At 41.0% G+C, this 19,667-nt stretch overlaps 17 non-coding genes and 65 pseudogenes across 17 annotated transcripts; all 82 read left to right on the plus strand.

Moving 5' to 3' along the window:
* Positions 1-47: 47 nt before the first annotated feature.
* On the plus strand, positions 48-166 carry LOC134959998 (5S ribosomal RNA; annotated as a pseudogene).
* Positions 167-500: 334 nt separating this feature from the next.
* LOC134958972 (5S ribosomal RNA) lies at positions 501-619 on the plus strand (annotated as a pseudogene).
* Positions 620-952: 333 nt separating this feature from the next.
* Positions 953-1,071, plus strand: LOC134961438 (5S ribosomal RNA; annotated as a pseudogene).
* A 107-nt stretch (positions 1,072-1,178) lies between these two features.
* Positions 1,179-1,297, plus strand: LOC134962709 (5S ribosomal RNA; annotated as a pseudogene).
* Positions 1,298-1,403: 106 nt separating this feature from the next.
* Positions 1,404-1,522, plus strand: LOC134961856 (5S ribosomal RNA; annotated as a pseudogene).
* A 107-nt stretch (positions 1,523-1,629) lies between these two features.
* Positions 1,630-1,748, plus strand: LOC134963705 (5S ribosomal RNA; annotated as a pseudogene).
* A 108-nt stretch (positions 1,749-1,856) lies between these two features.
* LOC134962174 (5S ribosomal RNA) lies at positions 1,857-1,975 on the plus strand (annotated as a pseudogene).
* A 107-nt stretch (positions 1,976-2,082) lies between these two features.
* Positions 2,083-2,201, plus strand: LOC134960103 (5S ribosomal RNA; annotated as a pseudogene).
* A 107-nt stretch (positions 2,202-2,308) lies between these two features.
* LOC134962759 (5S ribosomal RNA) lies at positions 2,309-2,427 on the plus strand (annotated as a pseudogene).
* A 106-nt stretch (positions 2,428-2,533) lies between these two features.
* LOC134963093 (5S ribosomal RNA) lies at positions 2,534-2,652 on the plus strand (annotated as a pseudogene).
* A 107-nt stretch (positions 2,653-2,759) lies between these two features.
* LOC134963063 (5S ribosomal RNA) lies at positions 2,760-2,878 on the plus strand (annotated as a pseudogene).
* A 107-nt stretch (positions 2,879-2,985) lies between these two features.
* Positions 2,986-3,104, plus strand: LOC134961903 (5S ribosomal RNA; annotated as a pseudogene).
* Positions 3,105-3,211: 107 nt separating this feature from the next.
* LOC134959175 (5S ribosomal RNA) lies at positions 3,212-3,330 on the plus strand. The gene has a single exon (XR_010187249.1). It is a non-coding gene; the product is annotated as a 5S ribosomal RNA (ribosomal RNA).
* Positions 3,331-3,437: 107 nt separating this feature from the next.
* Positions 3,438-3,556, plus strand: LOC134962952 (5S ribosomal RNA; annotated as a pseudogene).
* A 107-nt stretch (positions 3,557-3,663) lies between these two features.
* Positions 3,664-3,782, plus strand: LOC134963029 (5S ribosomal RNA; annotated as a pseudogene).
* Positions 3,783-3,889: 107 nt separating this feature from the next.
* Positions 3,890-4,008, plus strand: LOC134961501 (5S ribosomal RNA; annotated as a pseudogene).
* A 107-nt stretch (positions 4,009-4,115) lies between these two features.
* LOC134962670 (5S ribosomal RNA) lies at positions 4,116-4,233 on the plus strand (annotated as a pseudogene).
* A 107-nt stretch (positions 4,234-4,340) lies between these two features.
* LOC134959177 (5S ribosomal RNA) lies at positions 4,341-4,459 on the plus strand. The gene has a single exon (XR_010187251.1). It is a non-coding gene; the product is annotated as a 5S ribosomal RNA (ribosomal RNA).
* Positions 4,460-4,566: 107 nt separating this feature from the next.
* LOC134963501 (5S ribosomal RNA) lies at positions 4,567-4,685 on the plus strand (annotated as a pseudogene).
* A 107-nt stretch (positions 4,686-4,792) lies between these two features.
* On the plus strand, positions 4,793-4,911 carry LOC134963745 (5S ribosomal RNA; annotated as a pseudogene).
* A 333-nt stretch (positions 4,912-5,244) lies between these two features.
* Positions 5,245-5,363, plus strand: LOC134961256 (5S ribosomal RNA; annotated as a pseudogene).
* Positions 5,364-5,470: 107 nt separating this feature from the next.
* LOC134964272 (5S ribosomal RNA) lies at positions 5,471-5,589 on the plus strand (annotated as a pseudogene).
* A 107-nt stretch (positions 5,590-5,696) lies between these two features.
* LOC134963343 (5S ribosomal RNA) lies at positions 5,697-5,815 on the plus strand (annotated as a pseudogene).
* Positions 5,816-5,922: 107 nt separating this feature from the next.
* LOC134959309 (5S ribosomal RNA) lies at positions 5,923-6,041 on the plus strand. Its single transcript, XR_010187357.1, has one exon. It is a non-coding gene; the product is annotated as a 5S ribosomal RNA (ribosomal RNA).
* Positions 6,042-6,147: 106 nt separating this feature from the next.
* Positions 6,148-6,266, plus strand: LOC134963094 (5S ribosomal RNA; annotated as a pseudogene).
* A 107-nt stretch (positions 6,267-6,373) lies between these two features.
* Positions 6,374-6,492, plus strand: LOC134963064 (5S ribosomal RNA; annotated as a pseudogene).
* Positions 6,493-6,599: 107 nt separating this feature from the next.
* Positions 6,600-6,718, plus strand: LOC134961905 (5S ribosomal RNA; annotated as a pseudogene).
* A 107-nt stretch (positions 6,719-6,825) lies between these two features.
* Positions 6,826-6,944, plus strand: LOC134960606 (5S ribosomal RNA; annotated as a pseudogene).
* Positions 6,945-7,051: 107 nt separating this feature from the next.
* Positions 7,052-7,170, plus strand: LOC134962953 (5S ribosomal RNA; annotated as a pseudogene).
* A 107-nt stretch (positions 7,171-7,277) lies between these two features.
* Positions 7,278-7,396, plus strand: LOC134963030 (5S ribosomal RNA; annotated as a pseudogene).
* A 107-nt stretch (positions 7,397-7,503) lies between these two features.
* On the plus strand, positions 7,504-7,622 carry LOC134960233 (5S ribosomal RNA; annotated as a pseudogene).
* A 107-nt stretch (positions 7,623-7,729) lies between these two features.
* Positions 7,730-7,847, plus strand: LOC134962671 (5S ribosomal RNA; annotated as a pseudogene).
* Positions 7,848-7,954: 107 nt separating this feature from the next.
* Positions 7,955-8,073, plus strand: LOC134959178 (5S ribosomal RNA). Its single transcript, XR_010187253.1, has one exon. It is a non-coding gene; the product is annotated as a 5S ribosomal RNA (ribosomal RNA).
* Positions 8,074-8,180: 107 nt separating this feature from the next.
* Positions 8,181-8,299, plus strand: LOC134963502 (5S ribosomal RNA; annotated as a pseudogene).
* A 107-nt stretch (positions 8,300-8,406) lies between these two features.
* LOC134964296 (5S ribosomal RNA) lies at positions 8,407-8,525 on the plus strand (annotated as a pseudogene).
* A 107-nt stretch (positions 8,526-8,632) lies between these two features.
* Positions 8,633-8,751, plus strand: LOC134959908 (5S ribosomal RNA; annotated as a pseudogene).
* A 327-nt stretch (positions 8,752-9,078) lies between these two features.
* LOC134960532 (5S ribosomal RNA) lies at positions 9,079-9,197 on the plus strand (annotated as a pseudogene).
* A 107-nt stretch (positions 9,198-9,304) lies between these two features.
* Positions 9,305-9,423, plus strand: LOC134960976 (5S ribosomal RNA; annotated as a pseudogene).
* A 107-nt stretch (positions 9,424-9,530) lies between these two features.
* On the plus strand, positions 9,531-9,649 carry LOC134964960 (5S ribosomal RNA; annotated as a pseudogene).
* Positions 9,650-9,756: 107 nt separating this feature from the next.
* Positions 9,757-9,875, plus strand: LOC134962494 (5S ribosomal RNA; annotated as a pseudogene).
* Positions 9,876-9,982: 107 nt separating this feature from the next.
* On the plus strand, positions 9,983-10,101 carry LOC134960297 (5S ribosomal RNA; annotated as a pseudogene).
* Positions 10,102-10,207: 106 nt separating this feature from the next.
* On the plus strand, positions 10,208-10,326 carry LOC134962658 (5S ribosomal RNA; annotated as a pseudogene).
* Positions 10,327-10,432: 106 nt separating this feature from the next.
* LOC134959910 (5S ribosomal RNA) lies at positions 10,433-10,551 on the plus strand (annotated as a pseudogene).
* A 107-nt stretch (positions 10,552-10,658) lies between these two features.
* On the plus strand, positions 10,659-10,777 carry LOC134964219 (5S ribosomal RNA). Its single transcript, XR_010188195.1, has one exon. It is a non-coding gene; the product is annotated as a 5S ribosomal RNA (ribosomal RNA).
* A 107-nt stretch (positions 10,778-10,884) lies between these two features.
* Positions 10,885-11,003, plus strand: LOC134958945 (5S ribosomal RNA; annotated as a pseudogene).
* Positions 11,004-11,110: 107 nt separating this feature from the next.
* Positions 11,111-11,229, plus strand: LOC134963590 (5S ribosomal RNA). The gene has a single exon (XR_010188137.1). It is a non-coding gene; the product is annotated as a 5S ribosomal RNA (ribosomal RNA).
* Positions 11,230-11,336: 107 nt separating this feature from the next.
* Positions 11,337-11,455, plus strand: LOC134959705 (5S ribosomal RNA; annotated as a pseudogene).
* A 107-nt stretch (positions 11,456-11,562) lies between these two features.
* Positions 11,563-11,681, plus strand: LOC134960490 (5S ribosomal RNA; annotated as a pseudogene).
* A 107-nt stretch (positions 11,682-11,788) lies between these two features.
* Positions 11,789-11,907, plus strand: LOC134959672 (5S ribosomal RNA; annotated as a pseudogene).
* A 107-nt stretch (positions 11,908-12,014) lies between these two features.
* LOC134963652 (5S ribosomal RNA) lies at positions 12,015-12,133 on the plus strand. The gene has a single exon (XR_010188143.1). It is a non-coding gene; the product is annotated as a 5S ribosomal RNA (ribosomal RNA).
* A 107-nt stretch (positions 12,134-12,240) lies between these two features.
* Positions 12,241-12,359, plus strand: LOC134959796 (5S ribosomal RNA; annotated as a pseudogene).
* A 106-nt stretch (positions 12,360-12,465) lies between these two features.
* Positions 12,466-12,584, plus strand: LOC134959852 (5S ribosomal RNA; annotated as a pseudogene).
* A 106-nt stretch (positions 12,585-12,690) lies between these two features.
* Positions 12,691-12,809, plus strand: LOC134961633 (5S ribosomal RNA). Its single transcript, XR_010187940.1, has one exon. It is a non-coding gene; the product is annotated as a 5S ribosomal RNA (ribosomal RNA).
* Positions 12,810-12,916: 107 nt separating this feature from the next.
* On the plus strand, positions 12,917-13,035 carry LOC134962786 (5S ribosomal RNA; annotated as a pseudogene).
* Positions 13,036-13,142: 107 nt separating this feature from the next.
* On the plus strand, positions 13,143-13,261 carry LOC134959710 (5S ribosomal RNA; annotated as a pseudogene).
* Positions 13,262-13,368: 107 nt separating this feature from the next.
* Positions 13,369-13,487, plus strand: LOC134959022 (5S ribosomal RNA). Its single transcript, XR_010187156.1, has one exon. It is a non-coding gene; the product is annotated as a 5S ribosomal RNA (ribosomal RNA).
* A 107-nt stretch (positions 13,488-13,594) lies between these two features.
* Positions 13,595-13,713, plus strand: LOC134960738 (5S ribosomal RNA; annotated as a pseudogene).
* A 107-nt stretch (positions 13,714-13,820) lies between these two features.
* Positions 13,821-13,939, plus strand: LOC134959673 (5S ribosomal RNA; annotated as a pseudogene).
* Positions 13,940-14,046: 107 nt separating this feature from the next.
* Positions 14,047-14,165, plus strand: LOC134964070 (5S ribosomal RNA). Its single transcript, XR_010188180.1, has one exon. It is a non-coding gene; the product is annotated as a 5S ribosomal RNA (ribosomal RNA).
* A 106-nt stretch (positions 14,166-14,271) lies between these two features.
* LOC134961037 (5S ribosomal RNA) lies at positions 14,272-14,390 on the plus strand (annotated as a pseudogene).
* Positions 14,391-14,497: 107 nt separating this feature from the next.
* Positions 14,498-14,616, plus strand: LOC134961502 (5S ribosomal RNA; annotated as a pseudogene).
* A 107-nt stretch (positions 14,617-14,723) lies between these two features.
* Positions 14,724-14,842, plus strand: LOC134959179 (5S ribosomal RNA). Its single transcript, XR_010187254.1, has one exon. It is a non-coding gene; the product is annotated as a 5S ribosomal RNA (ribosomal RNA).
* Positions 14,843-14,949: 107 nt separating this feature from the next.
* LOC134963355 (5S ribosomal RNA) lies at positions 14,950-15,068 on the plus strand (annotated as a pseudogene).
* Positions 15,069-15,175: 107 nt separating this feature from the next.
* LOC134964599 (5S ribosomal RNA) lies at positions 15,176-15,294 on the plus strand. The gene has a single exon (XR_010188230.1). It is a non-coding gene; the product is annotated as a 5S ribosomal RNA (ribosomal RNA).
* A 107-nt stretch (positions 15,295-15,401) lies between these two features.
* On the plus strand, positions 15,402-15,520 carry LOC134964396 (5S ribosomal RNA). The gene has a single exon (XR_010188211.1). It is a non-coding gene; the product is annotated as a 5S ribosomal RNA (ribosomal RNA).
* Positions 15,521-15,627: 107 nt separating this feature from the next.
* Positions 15,628-15,746, plus strand: LOC134963998 (5S ribosomal RNA; annotated as a pseudogene).
* A 92-nt stretch (positions 15,747-15,838) lies between these two features.
* Positions 15,839-15,957, plus strand: LOC134961074 (5S ribosomal RNA; annotated as a pseudogene).
* A 107-nt stretch (positions 15,958-16,064) lies between these two features.
* LOC134962923 (5S ribosomal RNA) lies at positions 16,065-16,183 on the plus strand (annotated as a pseudogene).
* Positions 16,184-16,289: 106 nt separating this feature from the next.
* LOC134962095 (5S ribosomal RNA) lies at positions 16,290-16,408 on the plus strand (annotated as a pseudogene).
* A 107-nt stretch (positions 16,409-16,515) lies between these two features.
* On the plus strand, positions 16,516-16,634 carry LOC134960765 (5S ribosomal RNA; annotated as a pseudogene).
* Positions 16,635-16,966: 332 nt separating this feature from the next.
* LOC134962132 (5S ribosomal RNA) lies at positions 16,967-17,085 on the plus strand (annotated as a pseudogene).
* A 107-nt stretch (positions 17,086-17,192) lies between these two features.
* LOC134961274 (5S ribosomal RNA) lies at positions 17,193-17,311 on the plus strand (annotated as a pseudogene).
* A 107-nt stretch (positions 17,312-17,418) lies between these two features.
* LOC134960469 (5S ribosomal RNA) lies at positions 17,419-17,537 on the plus strand (annotated as a pseudogene).
* Positions 17,538-17,644: 107 nt separating this feature from the next.
* On the plus strand, positions 17,645-17,763 carry LOC134959034 (5S ribosomal RNA). Its single transcript, XR_010187159.1, has one exon. It is a non-coding gene; the product is annotated as a 5S ribosomal RNA (ribosomal RNA).
* A 107-nt stretch (positions 17,764-17,870) lies between these two features.
* On the plus strand, positions 17,871-17,989 carry LOC134960739 (5S ribosomal RNA; annotated as a pseudogene).
* Positions 17,990-18,096: 107 nt separating this feature from the next.
* LOC134960050 (5S ribosomal RNA) lies at positions 18,097-18,215 on the plus strand (annotated as a pseudogene).
* Positions 18,216-18,322: 107 nt separating this feature from the next.
* Positions 18,323-18,441, plus strand: LOC134961116 (5S ribosomal RNA). The gene has a single exon (XR_010187850.1). It is a non-coding gene; the product is annotated as a 5S ribosomal RNA (ribosomal RNA).
* A 106-nt stretch (positions 18,442-18,547) lies between these two features.
* LOC134961038 (5S ribosomal RNA) lies at positions 18,548-18,666 on the plus strand (annotated as a pseudogene).
* Positions 18,667-18,773: 107 nt separating this feature from the next.
* On the plus strand, positions 18,774-18,892 carry LOC134961505 (5S ribosomal RNA; annotated as a pseudogene).
* Positions 18,893-18,999: 107 nt separating this feature from the next.
* Positions 19,000-19,118, plus strand: LOC134959180 (5S ribosomal RNA). The gene has a single exon (XR_010187255.1). It is a non-coding gene; the product is annotated as a 5S ribosomal RNA (ribosomal RNA).
* A 107-nt stretch (positions 19,119-19,225) lies between these two features.
* LOC134961272 (5S ribosomal RNA) lies at positions 19,226-19,344 on the plus strand (annotated as a pseudogene).
* Positions 19,345-19,451: 107 nt separating this feature from the next.
* On the plus strand, positions 19,452-19,570 carry LOC134964613 (5S ribosomal RNA). Its single transcript, XR_010188231.1, has one exon. It is a non-coding gene; the product is annotated as a 5S ribosomal RNA (ribosomal RNA).
* The last annotated feature ends 97 nt before the right edge of the window (positions 19,571-19,667 follow it).

The following is a 19,667-nucleotide window of genomic DNA, read 5'->3' on the forward strand; positions in this document are numbered from 1 at the left end:
TACCAGTAGTTAGAAGTAGAACAGTTCTAACAGAAACCAAAAAGCTCATCTACAGCCACACCACGCTGGATACGCCCAAACTCATCTGATCTTGGAAGCTAAGCAGTGTTGGGCCTGGTTAGTACTTGGATGGGAGACCACCTGGGAATACAGTGTGCTGTAGGTATTTTTATACTGCCAACACCGTTCTGTTAATGCATTCCATTTTCAAACTTATTCATTTATGTACCAGTAGTTAGAAGTAGAAAAGTTCTAACAGAAACCACAACGCTCATCAGCAGCCACAGAAACACTGGATACGCTCAACCTCATCTGATCTAGGAAGCTAATCAGTGTTGGGCCTGGTTAATACTTGGATGGGAGACCACCTGGGAATACAAGGTGCTGTAGGTATTTTTATACTGCCAACACCGTTCTGTTGATGCATTCCATTTTCAAACTTATTCATTTATGTACCAGTAGTTAGAAGTAGGAAAGATCTAACAGAAACCACAAAGCTCATCTACATCCACACCATACTGTATACGGCAAATCTCATCTGATCTTGGAAACCAAGTAGTATTGGGCTTGGTTAGTACTTGGATGGGAGACCACCTGGGAATACAAGGTGCTATAGGTGTTTTTATACTGCTAACACCATTTTGTTGATGCATTCTCTTTATAAACGTATTCATTTATGTACCAGTAGCTAGAAGTAGAAAATTTCTAACAGAAACCGAAAAGCTCATCTACAGCCACACCACACAGGATACGACCAATCTCATCTGATATTGGAAACTAAGCAGTACTGGGCCTGGTTAGTACTTGGATGGGAGACAACCTGGGAATGCAAGGTGCTGCAAATATTTTTATACTGCCAACACCGTTCTGTTGATGCATTTTATTTTCAAACTTTTTCATTTATTTACCAGTAGTTAGAAGTAGAAAAGTTCTAACAGAAACAACAAAGCTCGTCTACAGCCACACCACACTGGATACACGCAATTTCATCTGATATTGGAAGCTAAGCAATGTTGGGCCTGGTTAGTACTTGGATGGGAGACCACCTGAGAATACAAGGTGCTGTAGGTATTTTTATACTGCCAACACCGTTCTATTGATGCATTCCATTTTCAAACTTATTCATTTATGTACCAGTAGTAAGAAGTAGGAAAGATTTAGCAGAAACCACAAAGCTCATCTACATCCACACCACACTGGATACGCCAAATCTCATCTGATCTTGGAAACTAAGCAGTATTGGGCTTGGTTAGTACTTGGATGGGAGACCACCTGGGAATACAAGGTGCTGTAGGTATTTTATACTGCCAACACCGTTCTGTTGATGCATTCTATTTACAAACTTATTCATTTATGTACCAGTAGTTAGAAGTAGAAAAGTTCTAACAGAAACCGAAAAGCTCATCTACAGCCACACCACACTGGATACGCCCAATCTCATCTGATCTTGGAAACTAAGCAGTACTGGGCCTAGTAAGTACTTCGATGGGAGACCACCTGGGAATGCAAGGTGCTGCAGATATTTTTATACTGCCAACACCGTTCTGTTGATGCATTCTATTTTCAAACTTTTACAATTATTTACCAATAGTTAGAAGTAGAAAAGTTCTGACAGAAACCACAAAGCTCATCTACAGCCACACCACACTGTATACTCCCAATCTCATCTTGTCTTGGAAGCTAAGCAGTGTTGGGCCTGTTTAGTTCTTGAATGGGAGACCACATGGGAATACGAGGTGCTGTGGGATATATTTATACTGCCAACACCGTTCTGTTGATGCATTCCATTTTCAAACTTATTCATTTATGTACCAGTAGTTAGTAGTAGAAAAGTTCCAACAGAAACCACAAAGCTCATCTACAGCCACACCACACTGGATACCCCCAATCTCATCTGATCTTGGAAGCTAAGCAGTGTTGGGCTTAGTTAGTACTTGGATAGGAGACCACCTGGCAATAGAAGGTGCTGTAGGTATTTTTATACTGCCAACACCGTTCTGTTGATGCATTCCATTTTCAAACTTATTCATTTATGTACCAGTAGTTAGAAGTAGAAAAGTTCTAACAGAAACCACAGAGCTCATCTACAGCCACACCTCACTGGATACGCCCAATCTCATCTGATCTTGAACGCTAAGCAGTGTTGGGCCTGGTTAGTACTTGTATGGGAGACCACCTGGGAATACAAGGTGCTGTAGTTATTTTTATACTGCCAACACCGTTCTGTTGATGCATTCCATTTTCAAACTCTTTCATGTATGTACCAGTAGTTAGAAGTAGAAAGGTTCTAACAGAAACCACAAAGGTTATCTACAGCCACACCACACTGTATACGCCCAATCTCATCTTGTCTTGGAAGCTAAGCAGTGTTAGGCCTCTTTAGTACTTTGATGGGAGACCACCTGGGAATACAAGGTGCTGTAGGTATATTTAGACTGCCAACACTGCTCTATTGATGCATTCTATTTTCAAACTTATTCATTTATGTACCAGTAGTTAGAAGTAAAAAGATCTAACAGAAACGACAAAGCTCATCTACATCCACACCATACTGGATATGCCAAATCTCATCTGATCTTGGAAACTAAGCAGTATTGGGTTTGGTTAGTACTTGGATGGGAGACCACCTGGGAATGCAAGGTGCTGCAGATATTTTTATACTGCCAACACCGTTTTGTTGATGCATTCTATTTACAAACTTATTCATTTATGTACCAGTAGTTAGAAGTAGAAAAGTTCTAACAGAAACCACAAAGCTCATCTACAGCCACACCACGCTGGACATGCCCAAACTCATCTGATCTTGGAAGCTTAGCAGTATTGGGCCTCTTTAGTACTTGGATGGGAGACCACATGGGAATACGAGGTGCAGTAGGTATTTTTATACTGCCAACACCGTTCTGTTGATGCATTCCATTTTCAAACTTATTCATTTATGTACCAGTAGCTAGAAGTAGAAAAGTTCTAACAGAAACGGAAAAGCTCATCTACAGCCACACCACACTGGATACGCCCGATCTCATCTGATCTTGGAAACTAAGCAGTACTGGACCTGGTTAGTACTTGGATGGGAGACCACCTGGGAATAGAAGGTGCTGTAGGTATTTTTATACTGCCAACACCGTTCTGTTGGTGCATTCCTTTTTCAAACTTATTCATTTATGTACCAATAGTTAGAAGTAGAAAAGTTCTAACAGAAACCACAAAGCTCATCTACAGCCACACCACACTGTATACGCCCAATCTCATCTGATCTTGGAAGCTAAGTAGTGTTGGGCCTGGTTAGTACTTGGGTGGGAGACCACCTGGGAATACAAGGTGCTGTAAGTATTTTTATACTGCCAACACCGTTCTATTGATGCATTCCATTTTCAAACGTATTAATTTATGTACCAATAGTTAGAAGTAGAAAAGTTCTAACAGAAACCACAAAGCTCATTTACAGCCACACCACACTGGATACGCCCATTCTCATCTGATCTTGGAAACTAAGCAGTGTTGGGCTTGGTTAGTACTTGGAAGGGAGACCACCTGGGAATAGAAGGTGCTGTAGGTATTTGTATACTGCCAACACCGTTCTGTTGATGCATTCCATTTTCAAACTTATTAATTTATGTACCAATAGTTAGAAGTAGAAAAGTTCTAACAGAAACCACAAAGCTCATTTACAGCCACACCACACTGGATACGCCCAATCTCATCTGATCTTGGAAACTTAGCAGTGTTGGGCTTGGTTAGTACTTGGAAGGGAGACCACCTGGGAATAGAAGGTGCTGTAGGTATTTGTATACTGCCAACACCGTTCTGTTGATGCATTCCATTTTCAAACTTATTCATTTATGTACCAGTAGTTAGAAGTAGAAAAGTTCTAACAGAAACCGAAAAGCTCATCTACAGCCACACCACACTGGATACGCCCAATCTCATCTGATCTTGGAAACTAAGCAGTACTGGACCTGGTTAGTACTTGGATGGGAGACCACCTGGGAATAGAAGGTGCTGTAGGTATTTTTATACTGCCAACACCGTTCTGTTGATGCATTCCATTTTCAAACTTATTCATTTATGTACCAGTAGTTAGAAGTAGAAAAGTTCTAACAGAAACCACAAAGCCCACTACAGCCACACCACGCTGTATACGCCCAATCTCATCTGATCTTGGAATCTAAGTAGTGTTGGGCCTGGTTAGTACTTGGGTGGGAGACCACCTGGGAATACAAGGTGCTGTAAGTATTTTTATACTGCCAACACCGTTCTGTTGATGCATTCCATTTTCAAACTTATTCATTTATGTACCAGTAGTTAGAAGTAGAAAAGTTCTAACAGAAACCACAAAGCTCATCTACAGCCACACCACACTGTATACGCCCAATCTCATCTGATCTTGGAAGCTAAGTAGTGTTGGGCCTGGTTAGTACTTGGGTGGGAGACCACCTGGGAATACAAGGTGCTGTAAGTATTTTTATACTGCCAACACCGTTCTGTTGATGCATTCCATTTTCAAACTTATTAATTTATGTACCAATAGTTAGAAGTAGAAAAGTTCTAACAGAAACCACAAAGCTCATTTACAGCCACACCACACTGGATACGCCCAATCTCATCTGATCTTGGAAGCTAAGCAGTGTTGGGTCTGGTTAGTACTTGGAATGGAGACCACCTGGTAATACAAGGTGTTGTAGGTATTTTTATACTGCCAACACCGTTCTGTTGATGCATTCCATTTTCAAACTTATTCATTTATGTACCAGTAGCTAGAAGTAGAAAAGTTCTAACAGAAACCGAAAAGCTCATCTACAGACACACCACACTGGATACGCCCAATCTCATCTGTTCTTGGAAACTAAGCAGTACTGGGCCTGGTTAGTACTTTGATGGGAGACCACCTGGGAATGCAAGGTGCTGCAGATATTTTTATACTGCCAACACCGTTCTGTTGCTGCATTCTATTTTCAAACTTTTTCATTTATTTACCAGTAGTTAGAAGTAGAAAAGTTCTAACAGAAACCACAAAGCTCATCTATAGCCACACCACACTGGATACACCCAATCTCTTCTGATCTTGGAAACTAAGCAGTGTTAAGCCTGGTTAGAACTTGGATGGGAGACCACCTGGCAATAAAAGGTGCTGTATGTATTTATATACTGCCAACACCGTTCTGTTGATGCATTCCATTTTCAAACTTATTCATTTATGTACCAGTAGTTAGAAGTAGAAAAGTTCTAACAGAAACCACAAAGCTCATCTACAGCCACACCACGCTGGAAACGCCCAAACTCATCTGATCTTGGAAGCTAAGCAGTGTTGGGTCTGGTTAGTACTTGGATGGGAGACCACCTGGTAATACAAGGTGTTGTAGGTATTTTTATACTGTCAACACCGTTCTGTTGATGCATTCCATTTTCAAACTCTTTCATTTATTTATCAGTAGTTAGAAGTAGAAAAGTTCTAACAGAAACAACAAAGTTCATCTACAGAAACACCACACTGGATGCGACCAATCTCCTCTGATCTTGGAAGCTAAGCAGTGTTGGGCCTGATTAGTACTTGGATGGGAGACCACCTGGCAATAGAAGGTGCTGTATATATTTTTATACTGCCAACACCGTTCTGTTGATGCATTCCATTTTCAAACTTATTCATTAATGTACCAGTAGCTAGAAGTAGAAAAGTTCTAACAGAAACCAAAAAGCTCATCTACAGCCACACCACACTGGATACGCCCAATCTCATCTAATCTTGGAAACTAAGCAGTACTGGGCCTGGTTAGTACTTGGATGGGATACCACCTGGGAATGCAAGGTGCTGCAGATATTTTTAGACTGCCAACACCGTTTTGTTGATGCATTCTATTTTCAAACTTTTTCATTTATTTACCAGTAGTTAGAAGTAGAAAAGTTCTAACAGAAACAACAAAGCTCATCTACAGCCACACTACACTGGATACACGCAATCTCATCTGATCTTGGAAGCTAAGCAGTGGTGGGCCTGGTTAGTACTTTGATGGGAGACCACCTGGGAATACAAGGTGCTGTAGGTATATTTAGACTGCCAACACTGCTCTATTGATGCATTCTATTTTCAAACTTATTCATTTATGTACCAGTAGTTAGAAGTAAAAAGATCTAACAGAAACCACAAAGCTCATCTACATCCACACCATACTGGATATGCCAAATCTCATCTGATCTTGGAAACTAAGCAGTATTGGGTTTGGTTAGTACTTGGATGGGAGACCACCTGGGAATGCAAGGTGCTGCAGATATTTTTATACTGCCAACACCGTTTTGTTGATGCATTCTATTTACAAACTTATTCATTTATGTACCAGTAGTTAGAAGTAGAAAAGTTCTAACAGAAACCACAAAGCTCATCTACAGCCACACCACGCTGGACATGCCCAAACTCATCTGATCTTGGAAGCTTAGCAGTATTGGGCCTCTTTAGTACTTGGATGGGAGACCACATGGGAATACGAGGTGCAGTAGGTATTTTTATACTGCCAACACCGTTCTGTTGATGCATTCCATTTTCAAACTTATTCATTTATGTACCAGTAGCTAGAAGTAGAAAAGTTCTAACAGAAACGGAAAAGCTCATCTACAGCCACACCACACTGGATACGCCCGATCTCATCTGATCTTGGAAACTAAGCAGTACTGGACCTGGTTAGTACTTGGATGGGAGACCACCTGGGAATAGAAGGTGCTGTAGGTATTTTTATACTGCCAACACCGTTCTGTTGGTGCATTCCTTTTTCAAACTTATTCATTTATGTACCAATAGTTAGAAGTAGAAAAGTTCTAACAGAAACCACAAAGCTCATCTACAGCCACACCACACTGTATACGCCCAATCTCATCTGATCTTGGAAGCTAAGTAGTGTTGGGCATGGTTAGTACTTGGGTGGGAGACCACCTGGGAATACAAGGTGCTGTAAGTATTTTTATACTGCCAACACCGTTCTATTGATGCATTCCATTTTCAAACGTATTAATTTATGTACCAATAGTTAGAAGTAGAAAAGTTCTAACAGAAACCACAAAGCTCATTTACAGCCACACCACACTGGATACGCCCATTCTCATCTGATCTTGGAAACTAAGCAGTGTTGGGCTTGGTTAGTACTTGGAAGGGAGACCACCTGGGAATAGAAGGTGCTGTAGGTATTTGTATACTGCCAACACCGTTCTGTTGATGCATTCCATTTTCAAACTTATTAATTTATGTACCAATAGTTAGAAGTAGAAAAGTTCTAACAGAAACCACAAAGCTCATTTACAGCCACACCACACTGGATACGCCCAATCTCATCTGATCTTGGAAACTTAGCAGTGTTGGGCTTGGTTAGTACTTGGAAGGGAGACCACCTGGGAATAGAAGGTGCTGTAGGTATTTGTATACTGCCAACACCGTTCTGTTGATGCATTCCATTTTCAAACTTATTCATTTATGTACCAGTAGTTAGAAGTAGAAAAGTTCTAACAGAAACCGAAAAGCTCATCTACAGCCACACCACACTGGATACGCCCAATCTCATCTGATCTTGGAAGCTAAGCAGTACTGGACCTGGTTAGTACTTGGATGGGAGACCACCTGGGAATAGAAGGTGCTGTAGGTATTTTTATACTGCCAACACCGTTCTGTTGATGCATTCCATTTTCAAACTTATTCATTTATGTACCAGTAGTTAGAAGTAGAAAAGTTCTAACAGAAACCACAAAGCCCACTACAGCCACACCACGCTGTATACGCCCAATCTCATCTGATCTTGGAATCTAAGTAGTGTTGGGCCTGGTTAGTACTTGGGTGGGAGACCACCTGGGAATACAAGGTGCTGTAAGTATTTTTATACTGCCAACACCGTTCTGTTGATGCATTCCATTTTCAAACTTATTCATTTATGTACCAGTAGTTAGAAGTAGAAAAGTTCTAACAGAAACCACAAAGCTCATCTACAGCCACACCACACTGTATACGCCCAATCTCATCTGATCTTGGAAGCTAAGTAGTGTTGGGCCTGGTTAGTACTTGGGTGGGAGACCACCTGGGAATACAAGGTGCTGTAAGTATTTTTATACTGCCAACACCGTTCTGTTGATGCATTCCATTTTCAAACTTATTAATTTATGTACCAATAGTTAGAAGTAGAAAAGTTCTAACAGAAACCACAAAGCTCATTTACAGCCACACCACACTGGATACGCCCAATCTCATCTGATCTTGGAAGCTAAGCAGTGTTGGGTCTGGTTAGTACTTGGAATGGAGACCACCTGGTAATACAAGGTGTTGTAGGTATTTTTATACTGCCAACACCGTTCTGTTGATGCATTCCATTTTCAAACTCTTTCATTTATTTATCAGTAGTTAGAAGTAGAAAAGTTCTAACAGAAACCACAAAGCTCATCAGCAGCCACACCACACTGGATACGCCTAATCTCATCTAATCTTGGAAGCTAAGCAGTGTTGGGCCTGGTTAGTACTTGGATGGGAGACCACCTGGCAATAGAAGGTGCTGTATGTATTTATATACTGCCAATACTGTTCTGTTGATGCATTCCATTTTCAAACTTATTCATTTATGTACCAGTAGTTAGAAGTAGAAAAGTTCTAACAGAAACCACAAAGCTCATCTACAGCCACACCACACTGGATACGCCCAATCTCATCTGATCTTGGAAGCTAAGCAGTGTTGGGCCTGCTTAGTACTTGGATGGGAGACCACCTGGCAATAGAAGGTGCTGTATGTATTTATATACTGCCAATACTGTTCTGTTGATGCATTCCATTTTCAAACGTATTCATTTATATACCAGTAGCTAGAAGTAGAAAAGTTCTAACAGAAACCGAAAAGCTCATCTACAGCCACACCACACTGGATACGCCCAATCTCATCTGATCTTGGAAACTAAGCAGAACTGGTTAGTACTTGGATGGGAAACCACATGGGAATGCAAGGTGCTGCAGATATTTATATTCTGCCAACACAGTTCTGTTGATGCATTCTATTTTCAAACTTTTTCATTTATGTACCAGTAGTTAGAAGTAGAAAAGTTCTAACAGAAACAACAAAGCTCATCTACAGCCACACCACACTGGATATGCTCAATCTCATCTGATCTAGGAAGCTAATCAGTGTTGGGCCTGGTTAGTACTTGGATGGGAGACCACCTGGGAATACAAGGTGCTGTAGGTATTTTTATACTGCCAACACCGTTCTGTTGATGCATTCCATTTTCAAACTTATTCATTTATGTATAAGTAGCTAGAAGTAGAAAAGTTCTAACAGAAACCGAAAAGCTCATCTACAGCCACACCACACTGGATACGCCCAATCTCATCTGATCTTGGAAACTAAGCAGTACTGGGCCTGGTTAGTACTTGGATGGGAGACCACCTGGGAATGCAAGGTGCTGCAGATATTTTTATACTGCCAACACCGTTCGGTTGTTGCATTCTATTTTCAAACTTTTTCATTTATTTACCAGTAGTTAGAAGTAGAAAAGTTCTAACAGAAACCACACAGCTCATCTACAGCCACACCACACTGTATACGCCCAATCTCATCTTGTATAGGAAGCTAAGCAGTATTGGGCCTGTTTAGTACTTTAATGGGAGACCACATGGGAATACGAGGTGCTGTAAGTAGTTTTATACTGCCAACACCGTTCTGTTGATGCATTTCCTTTTCAAACTTATTCATTTATGTACCAGTAGTTAGAAGTAGAAAAGTTCTAACAGAAACCACAAAGCTCATCTACAGCCACACCACACTGGATATGCCCAATCTCATCTGATCTTGGAAGCTAAGCAGTGTTGGGCTTGGTTAGTACTTGGATGGGATACCACCTGGCAATAGAAGGTGTTGTAGGTATTTTTATACTGCCAACACCGTTCTGTTGATGCATTCCATTTTCAAACTCTTTCATTTATTTACCAGTAGTTAGAAGTAGTAAAGTTCTAACAGAAACAACAAAGCTCATCTACAGCCACACCACACCGTATACGCCCAATCTCATCTGATCTTGGAAGCTAAGCAGTGTTGGGCCTGGTTAGTATTTGGATGGGAGACCACCTGGGAATAGAAGGTGCTGTAGGTATTTTTATACTGCCAGCACCGTTCTGTTGATGCATTCCATTTTCAAACTTATTCATTTATGTACCAGTAGTTAGAAGTAGAAAAGTTCTAACAGAATCCACAAAGCTAATTTCAGCCACACCACATTGTATACGCCCAATCTCATCTGATCTTGTAAACTAAGCAGTGTTGGGCCTGGTTAGTACTTGGATGGGAGACCACCTGTGAATACAAGGTGCTGTAAGTATTTTTATACTGCCAACACGTTCTGTTGATGCATTCCATTTTCAAACTTATTAATTTATGTACCAATAGTTAGAAGTAGAAAAGTTCTAACAGAAACCACAAAGCTCATTTACAGCCACACCACACTGGATACGCCCAATCTCATCTGATCTTGGAAACTAAGCAGTGTTGGGCCTGGTTAGTACTTGGATGGGAGACCACCTGGGAATAGAAGGTGCTGTAGGTATTTGTATACTGCCAACACCGTTCTGTTGATGCATTCCATTTTCAAACTATTTCATTTATTTACCAGTAATCAGAAGTAGAAAAGTTCTAACAGAAACAACAGAGCTCATCTACAGCCACACCACACTGGATACACCCAATCTCATCTGATCTTGGAAACTAAGCAGTATTGGGCCTGGTTAGTACTTGGATGGGAGACCACCTGGGAATACAAGGTGCTGTAGGTATTTTTATACTGCCAACACCGTTCTGTTGATGCATTCCATTTTCAAACTTTTTCATTTATGTACTAGTAGTTAGAAGTAGGAAAGATCTAATAGAAACCACAAAGCTCATCTACAGCCACACCACACTGGATACGCCCTATCTCATCTGATCTTGGAAACTAAGCAGTATTGAGCCTGGTTAGTACTTGGATGGGAGACCACCTGGGAATACAAGGTTGTATAGGTGTTTTTATACTGCCAACACCGTTTTGTTGATGCATTCCATTTTCAAACTTATTCATTTATGTACCAGTAGTTAGAAGTAGAAAAGTTCTAACAGAAACCACAAAGCTCATCTACAGCCACACTACACTGGATACGCCCAATCACATCTGATCTTGGAAGCTAAGCAGTGTTGGGCCTATTTAGTACTTGGATGGGAGACCACCTGGGAATACGAGGTGCTGTAGGTATTTTAATACTGCCAACACCGTTCTGTTGATGCATTCCATTTTCAAACTTATTCATTTATGTACCAGTAGCTAGAAGTAGAAAAGTTCTAACAGAAACCGAAAAGCTCATCTACAGCCACACCACACTGTATACACCCAATCTCATCTGATCTTGGAAACTAAGCAGTACTGGGCCTGGTTAGTACTTGGATGGGAGACCACCTGGGAATACAAGGTGCTGTAGGTATTTTTATACTGCCAACACCGTTCTGTTAATGCATTCCATTTTCAAACTTATTCATTTATGTACCAGTAGTTAGAAGTAGAAAAGTTCTAACAGAAACCACAAAGCTCATTTACAGCCACACCACACTGGATACGCCCTATCTCATCTGATCTTGGAAACTAAGCAGTTTTGGGCCTTGTTAGTACTTGGATGGGAGACCACCTGGGAATACAAGGTGCTGTAGGTGTTTTTATACTGCCAACACCGTTTTGTTGATGCATTCCATTTTCAAACTTATTCATTTATGTACCAGTAGTTAGAAGTAGAAAATTTCTAAAAGAAACCACAAAGCTCATCTACAGCCACACTACACTTGATACGCCCAATCACATCTGATCTTGGAAGCTAAGCAGTGTTGGGCCTATTTAGTACTTGGATGGGAGACCACCTGGGAATACGAGGTGCTGTAGGTATTTTTATACTGCCGACACCGTTCTGTTGATGCATTCCATTTTCAAACTTATTAATTTATGTACCAGTAGTTAGAAGTAGAAAAGTTCTAACAGAAACCACAAAGCTCATCTACAGCCACACCACACTGTATATGCCCAATCTCATCTGATCTTGGAAGCTAAGTAGTGTTGGGCCTGGTTAGTACTTGGGTGGGAGACCACCTGGGAATACAAGGTGCTGTAGGTATTTTTATACTGCCAACACCGTTCTGTTAATGCATTCCATTTTCAAACTTATTCCTTTATGTACCAGTAGTTAGAATTAGAAAAGTTCTAACAGAAACCACAAAGCTAATCTACAGCCACACCACACTGTATACGCCCAATCTCATCTGACTTTGGAAGCTAAGTAGTGTTGGGCCTGGTTAGTACTTGGGTGGGAGACCACCTGGGAATACAAGGTGCTGTAGGTATTTTTATACTGCCAACACCGTTCTGTTGATGCATTCCATTTTCAAAATATTCATTTATGTACCAGTAGTTAGAAGTAGAAAAGTTCTAACAGAAACCACAAAGCTCATTTACAGCCACACCACATTGTATACGCCCAATCTCATCTGATCTTGGAAACTAAGCAGTGTTGGGCCTGGTTAGTACTTGGATGGGAGACCACCTGTGAATACAAGGTGCTGTAAGTATTTTTATACTGCCAACACGTTCTGTTGATGCATTCCATTTTCAAACTATTTCATTTATTTACCAGTAATCAGAAGTAGAAAAGTTCTAACAGAAACAACAGAGCTCATCTACAGCCACACCACACTGGATACACCCAATCTCATCTGATCTTGGAAATTAAGCAGTATTGGGCCTGGTTAGTACTAGGATGGGAGACCACCTGGGAATACAAGGTGCTGTAGGTATTTTTATACTGCCAACACCGTTCTGTTGATGCATTCCATTTTCAAACTTTTTCATTTATGTACTAGTAGTTAGAAGTAGGAAAGATCTAATAGAAACCACAAAGCTCATCTACAGCCACACCACACTGGATACGCCTTATCTCATCTGATCTTGGAAACTAAGCAGTATTGGGCCTGGTTAGTACTTGGATGGGAGACCACCTGGGAATACAAGGTGCTATAGGTGTTTTTATACTGCCAACACCGTTTTGTTGATGCATTCCATTTTCAAACTTATTCATTTATGTACCAGTAGTTAGAAGTAGAAAAGTTCTAACAGAAACCACAAAGCTCATCTACAGCCACACTACACTGGATACGCCCAATCCCATCTGATGTTGGAAGCTAAGCAGTGTTGGGCCTATTTAGTACTTGGATGGGAGACCACCTGGGAATACGAGGTGCTGTAGGTATTTTAATACTGCCAACACCGTTCTGTTGATGCATTCCATTTTCAAACTTATTAATTTATGTACCAGTAGTTAGAAGTAGAAAAGTTCTAACAGAAACCACAAAGCTCATCTACAGCCACACCACACTGTATACGCCCAATCTCATCTGATCTTGGAAGCTAAGTAGTGTTGGGCCTGGTTAGTACTTGGGTGGGAGACTACCTGGGAATACAAGGTGCTGTAGGTATTTTTATACTGCCAACACCGTTCTGTTAATGCATTCCATTTTCAAACTTATTAATTTATGTACCAATAGTTAGAAGTAGAAAAGTTCTAACAGAAACCACAAAGCTCATCTACAGCCACACCACACTGGATACGCCCTATCTCATCTGATCTTGGAAACTAAGCAGTATTGGGCCTGGTTAGTACTTGGATGGGAGACCACCTGGGAATACAAGGTGCTGTAGGTGTTTTTGTACTGCCAACACCGTTTTGTTGATGCATTCCATTTTCAAACTTATTCATTTATGTACCAGTAGTTAGAAGTAGAAAAGTTCTAACAGAAACCACGAAGCTCATCTACAGCCACACTACACTTGATACGCCCAATCACATCTGATCTTGGAAGCTAAGCAGTGTTGGGCCTATTTAGTACTTGGATGGGAGACCACCTGGGAATACGAGGTGCTGTAGGTATTTTTATACTGCCGACACCGTTCTGTTGATGCATTCCATTTTCAAACTTATTAATTTATGTACCAGTAGTTAGAAGTAGAAAAGTTCTAACAGAAACCACAAAGCTCATCTACAGCCACACCACACTGTATACGCCCAATCTCATCTGATCTTGGAAGCTAAGTAGTGTTGGGCCTGGTTAGTACTTGGGTGGGAGACCACCTGGGAATACAAGGTGCTGTAGGCATTTTTATACTGCCAACACCGTTCTGTTGATGCATTCCATTTTCATACTATTCATTTATGTACCAGTAGTTAGAAGTAGAAAAGTTCTAACAGAAACCACAAAGCTCATCTACAGCCACACCACACTGGATACGCCCAAACTCATCTGATCTTGGAAGCTAAGCAGTATTGGGTCTGGTTAGTACTTGGATGGGAGACCACCTGGGAATAGAAGGTGCTGTAGGTATTTTTATACTGCCAACACCGTTCTGTTGATGCATTCCATTTTCAAACTTATTCATTTATGTACCAGAAGCTAGAAGTAGAAAAGTTCTAACAGAAACCGAAAAGCTCATCTACAGCCACACCACACTGGATACGCCCAATCTCATCTGATCTTGGAAACTAAGCAGTACTGGACCTGGTTAGTACTTGGATGGGAGACCACCTGGGAATAGAAGGTGCTGTAGGTATTTTTATACTGCCAACACCGTTCTGTTGATGCATTCCATTTTCAAACTTATTCATTTATGTACCAGTAGTTAGAAGTAGAAAAGTTCTAACAGAAACCACAAAGCTCATCTACAGCCACACCACACTGTATACGCCCAATCTCATCTGATCTTGGAAGCTAAGTAGTGTTGGGCCTGGTTAGTACTTGGGTGGGAGACCACCTGGGAATACAAGGTGCTGTAAGTATTTTTATACTGCCAACACCGTTCTGTTGATGCATTCCATTTTCAAACGTATTAATTTATGTACCAATAGTTAGAAGTAGAAAAGTTCTAACAGAAACCACAAAGCTCATTTACAGCCACACCACACTGGATACGCCCAATCTCATCTGATCTTGGAAACTTAGCAGTGTTCGGCCTGGTTAGTACTTGGATGGGTGACCACCTGAGAATAGAAGGTGCTGTAGGTATTTGTATACTGCCAACACCGTTCTGTTGATGCATTCCATTTTCAAACTTCTTCATTTATTTACCAGTAGTTAGAAGTAGATAAGTTCTAACAGAAACCACCAAGCTCATCTACAGCCACACCACACTAGATACGCCCAATCTCATCTGATCTTGGAAGCTAAGCAGTGTTGGGCCTGGTTAGTACTTGGATAGGAGACCACCTGGGAATACAAGGTGCTGTAGGTTTTTTTATACTGCCAACACCGTTCTGTTGATGCATTCCATTTTCAAACTCTTTCATTTATTTACCAGTAATTAGAAGTAGAAAAGTTCTAACAGAAACAACAGAGCTAATCTACAGCCACACCACACTGGATACACCCAATCTCATCTGATCTTGGAAGCTAAGCAGTGTTGGGCCTGGTTAGTACTTGGATGGGAGACCACCTGGGAATACAAGGTGCTGTAGGTATTTTTATACTGCCAACACCGTTCTGTTGATGCATTCCATTTTCAAACTTTTTCATTTATGTACCAGTAGTTAGAATTAGGAAAGATCTAATAGAAACCACGAAGCTCATCTACAGCCTCACCACACTGGATACGCCCTATCTCATCTGATATTGGAAACTAAGCAGTATTGGGCCTGGTTAGTACTTGGATGGGAGACCACCTGGGAATAGAAGGTGCTGTAGGTGTTTTTATACTGCCAACACCGTTTTGTTCAAACTTATTCATTTATGTACCAGTAGTTAGAAGTAGAAAAGTTCTAACAGAAACCACAAAGCTCATCTACAGCCACACTACACTGGATACGCCCAATCACATCTGATCTTGGAAGCTAAGCAGTGTTGGGCATGGTTAGTACTTGTATGGGAGACCACCGGAGAATACGAGGTGCTGTAGGTATTTTTATACTGCCAACACCGTTCTGTTGATGCATTCCATTTTCAAACTTATTTATTTATGTACCAGTAGTTAGAAGTAGAAAAGTTCTAACAGAAACCACAAAGCTCATCTACAGCCACACCACACTGTATACGACCAATCTCACCTGACTTTGGAAGGTAAGTAGTGTTGGGCCTAGTTAGTACTTGGGTGGGAGACCACCTGGGAATACAAGGTGCTGTAGGTATTTTTATACTGCCAACACCGTTCTGTTGATGCATTCCATTTTCAAACTAATCATTTATGTACCAGTAGTTAGAAGTAGAAAAGTTCTAACAGAAACCACAAAGCTCATCTACAGCCACACCACGCTGGATACGCCCAAACTCATCTGATCTTGGAAGCTAAGCAGGGCTGGGTCTGGTTAGTACTTGGAAGGGAGACCACCTGGGAATACAAGGTGCTGTATTTATTTTTATACTGCCAACACCGTTCTGTTGATGCATTCCATTTTCAAACTCTTTCATTTATTTACCAGTAGTTAGAAGTAGAAAAGTTCAAACTGAAACAACAAAGCTCAAATACAGCCACACCACACTGGATACACGCAATCTCATCTGATCTTGGAAGCTAAGCAGTGTTTGGCCTGGTTAGTACTTGGATGGGAGACCACATGGGAATACAAGGTGCTGTAGGTATTTTTATACTGCCAACACCGTTCTGTTGATGCATTACATTTTCAAACTTATTTATTTATGTACCAGTAGTTAGAAGTAGAAAAGTTCTAACAGAAACCACAAAGCTCATCAGCAGCCCACCACAACGGATATGCTTAATCTCATCTGATCTAGGAAGCTAATCAGTGTTGGGCCTGGTTAGTACTTGGATTGGAGACCACCTGGTAATACAAGGTGCTGCAGGTGTTTTTATACTGCCAACACCGTTCTGTTGATGCATTCCATTTTCAAACTTATTCATTTATGTACCAGTAGCTAGAAGTAGAAAAGTTCTAACAGAAACGGAAAAGCTCATCTACAGCCACACCACACTGGATACGCCCGATCTCATCTGATCTTGGAAACTAAGCAGTACTGGACCTGGTTAGTACTTGGATGGGAGACCACCTGGGAATGCAAGGTGCTGCAGATATTTTTATACTGCCAACACCGTTCTGTTGATGCATTCTATTTTCAAACTTTTACAATTATTTACCAATAGTTAGAAGTAGAAAAGTTCTAACAGAAACCACAAAGCTCATTTACAGCCACACCACACTGGATACGCCCAATCTCATCTGATCTTGGAAACTTAGCAGTGTTGGGCCTGGTTAGTACTTGGATGGGAGACCACCTGGGAATAGAAGGTGCTGTAGGTATTTGTATACTGCCAACACCGTTTTGTTGATGCATTCCATTTTCAAACTTATTCATTTATGTACCAGTAGTTAGAAGTAGAAAAGTTCTAACAGAAACCACAAAGCTCATCTACAGCCACACTACACTGGATACGCCCAATCACATCTGATGTTGGAAGCTAAGCAGTGTTGGGCCTATTTAGTACTTGGATGGGAGACCACCTGGGAATACGAGGTGCTGTAGGTATTTTAATACTGCCAACACCGTTCTGTTGATGCATTCCATTTTCAAACTTATTAATTTATGTACCAGTAGTTAGAAGTAGAAAAGTTCTAACAGAAACCACAAAGCTCATCTACAGCCACACCACACTGTATACGCCCAATCTCATCTGATCTTGGAAGCTAAGTAGTGTTGGGCCTGGTTAGTACTTGGGTGGGAGACTACCTGGGAATACAAGGTGCTGTAGGTATTTTTATACTGCCAACACCGTTCTGTTAATGCATTCCATTTTCAAACTTATTAATTTATGTACCAGTAGTTAGAAGTAGAAAAGTTCTAACAGAAACCACAAAGCTCATCTACAGCCACACCACACTGGATACGCCCTATCTCATCTGATCTTGGAAACTAAGCAGTATTGGGCCTGGTTAGTACTTGGATGGGAGACCACCTGGGAATACAAGGTGCTGTAGGTGTTTTTGTACTGCCAACACCGTTTTGTTGATGCATTCCATTTTCAAACTTATTCATTTATGTACCAGTAGTTAGAAGTAGAAAAGTTCTAACAGAAACCACAAAGCTCATCTACAGCCACACTACACTTGATACGCCCAATCACATCTGATCTTGGAAGCTAAGCAGTGTTGGGCCTATTTAGTACTTGGATGGGAAACCACCTGGGAATACGAGGTGCTGTAGGTATTTTTATACTGCCGACACCGTTCTGTTGATGCATTCCATTTTCAAACTTATTAATTTATGTACCAGTAGTTAGAAGTAGAAAAGTTCTAACAGAAACCACAAAGCTCATCTACAGCCACACCACACTGTATACGCCCAATCTCATCTGATCTTGGAAGCTAAGTAGTGTTGGGCCTGGTTAGTACTTGGGTGGGAGACCACCTGGGAATACAAGGTGCTGTAGGTATTTTTATACTGCCAACACCGTTCTGTTGATGCATTCCATTTTCATACTATTCATTTATGTACGAGTAGTTAGAAGTAGAAAAGTTCTAACAGAAACCACAAAGCTCATCTACAGCCACACCACACTGGATACGCCCAAACTCATCTGATCTTGGAAGCTAAGCAGTATTGGGTCTGGTTAGTACTTGGATGGGAGACCACCTGGGAATAGAAGGTGCTGTAGGTATTTTTATACTGCCAACACCGTTCTGTTGATGCATTCCATTTTCAAACTTATTCATTTATGTACCAGAAGCTAGAAGTAGAAAAGTTCTAACAGAAACCGAAAAGCTCATCTACAGCCACACCACACTGGATACGCCCAATCTCATCTGATCTTGGAAACTAAGCAGTACTGGACCTGGTTAGTACTTGGATGGGAGACCACCTGGGAATAGAAGGTGCTGTAGGTATTTTCATACTGCCAACACCGTTCTGTTGATGCATTCCATTTTCAAACTTATTCATTTATGTACCAGTAGTTAGAAGTAGAAAAGTTCTAACAGAAACCACAAAGCTCATCTACAGCCACACCACACTGTATACGCCCAATCTCATCTGATCTTGGAAGCTAAGTAGTGTTGGGCCTGGTTAGTACTTGGGTGGGAGACCACCTGGGAATACAAGGTGCTGTAAGTATTTTTATACTGCCAACACCGTTTTGTTGATGCATTCCATTTTCAAACGTATTAATTTATGTACCAATAGTTAGAAGTAGAAAAGTTCTAACAGAAACCACAAAGCTCATTTACAGCCACACCACACTGGATACGCCCAATCTCATCTGATCTTGGAAACTTAGCAGTGTTGGGCCTGGTTAGTACTTGGATGGGTGACCACCTGAGAATAGAAGGTGCTGTAGGTATTTGTATACTGCCAACACCGTTCTGTTGATGCATTCCATTTTCAAACTTATTCATTTATTTACCAGTAGTTAGAAGTAGATAAGTTCTAACAGAAACCACCAAGCTCATCTACAGCCACACCACACTAGATACGCCCAATCTCATCTGATCTTGGAAGCTAAGCAGTGTTGGGCCTGGTTAGTACTTGGATAGGAGACCACCTGGGAATACAAGGTGCTGTAGGTTTTTTTATACTGCCAACACCGTTCTGTTGATGCATTCCATTTTCAAACTCTTTCATTTATTTACCAGTAATTAGAAGTAGAAAAGTTCTAACAGAAAC

The sequence above is a fragment of the Pseudophryne corroboree genome, chromosome 9 (genome assembly GCF_028390025.1).
Source record: "Pseudophryne corroboree isolate aPseCor3 chromosome 9, aPseCor3.hap2, whole genome shotgun sequence".
In the NCBI taxonomy this organism is placed as follows: Eukaryota; Metazoa; Chordata; class Amphibia; order Anura; family Myobatrachidae; genus Pseudophryne; species Pseudophryne corroboree.